The sequence below is a fragment of the Abramis brama genome (assembly GCF_963993115.1).
Source record: "Abramis brama genome assembly, chromosome: 13".
Classification (NCBI taxonomy): domain Eukaryota; kingdom Metazoa; phylum Chordata; class Actinopteri; order Cypriniformes; family Leuciscidae; genus Abramis; species Abramis brama.
Genome location: NC_139975.1, coordinates 35,983,306 through 35,984,695, shown reverse-complemented (window position 1 = coordinate 35,984,695; position 1,390 = coordinate 35,983,306). Strand labels below are relative to the sequence as shown.

The following is a 1,390-nucleotide window of genomic DNA, read 5'->3' as shown; positions in this document are numbered from 1 at the left end:
GTGTATTAACTTATGCATTGCACTGTATATATATATATATATATATATATTAAGATGTATATTAATATTTATAAATATGTATTTATTTTCATATTTATTAATGTCCTTAATAATTTGTAAATATATAAAAAGTATATATATACATACACATATACACACATATATATATATATTCTTAAGGACAATAAACTGAAAATACTCATTTAATAAGCCAATTAAGAAAACAAATGTCTTGTTACATGGCCCCATAATGTTTATTTTGATTCTTTTCCAACATTGTGGTAAACCTTTGCATGATTTCTTCATATTTGATATATATATATATATATATATACATATATTAAGATGTATATTAATATTTATAAATATATAAAAAGTATATATACATATACATATATATACACACACATATATATATATTCTTAAGGACAATAAACTGAAAATGCTCATTTAATAAGCCAATTAAGAAAACAAGTCTTGTTACATGGCCCCATAATGTTTATTTTGATTCTTTTCCAACATTGTGGTAAACCTTTATTAAAATCATGAAAAACAAAAACAAAAAAAACACTAACCCAAATTTTGAAAAGACATACAAACCCAAATGTTGCTGTGGTTTAATCTAACCATGGTAAACAAAGACAGGACACAGTGGCGTAGCTCAGAAGACCATGATGATGGTGATGGTGATGATGATGATTTACATATGCTAACATGACAACTCAACGGTCTCAGGCTTGTTTGATTAAAACAATAACTAAAGCTTCTGAAAGACTGACATTAAGCAGACACGCGTAGGTTGTGGTTTCTGTCTTCGCTTCGGAACTGAAAACACACTTCTGTTGGCATGTCAACATCATATATCTGAAGCGGCGTGTGAAACCGGTTCAACCCGAGCATGATCAAAACACTGACGGGAAACCATCGGAGCGCTTTACAGCAGGGCTGAGGGACGTAAACAACAATCTCCACAACTATAAAAGGTTAAACATTAAACCTTATAAACCATCATCAAGCCAGAGTACCTTTATAGACACACATAAACTTCAGCAACATTCCTTCAAGAGTCTTCAGTGAAGACATCAAAAACATTCATAATTTCCCTTCAATAAAACGCTTTACACGAGAGCACAGACTCAAATACAGGCCTAGAGTGCAAGATTAAACCCCAGCATGCACTGCTTTAAACACGAACAGGTTCATCTCATTAAAAAATACGTCTCAGTTCAACCCTCAATCAATATTAAAATCGTTTGCAATGCTTTTTCATGATAATAAAATATATTTAACCCCAAACGCACCTGGATAATTATTCCCATCATTCTCCATTAGTGTAATGCAGGACAATCATTTAAATCTGCACATATTAAAGGCAATAAACACTGGCATG

At 31.2% G+C, this 1,390-nt stretch overlaps 1 protein-coding gene across 1 annotated transcript in view; it reads right to left on the bottom strand.

The window, feature by feature from the left end:
- Nucleotides 1–475: 475 nt before the first annotated feature.
- The window catches only part of ergic1 (endoplasmic reticulum-golgi intermediate compartment 1), a 30,535-nt gene continuing 29,620 nt past the window's right edge, over nucleotides 476–1,390 (bottom strand). Inside the window, exon 10 of the mRNA XM_084133384.1 lies at nucleotides 476–1,390. This exon is cut by the window's right edge and continues 1,010 nt beyond it. The gene's annotated coding sequence lies outside the window, so the exon portion shown is untranslated.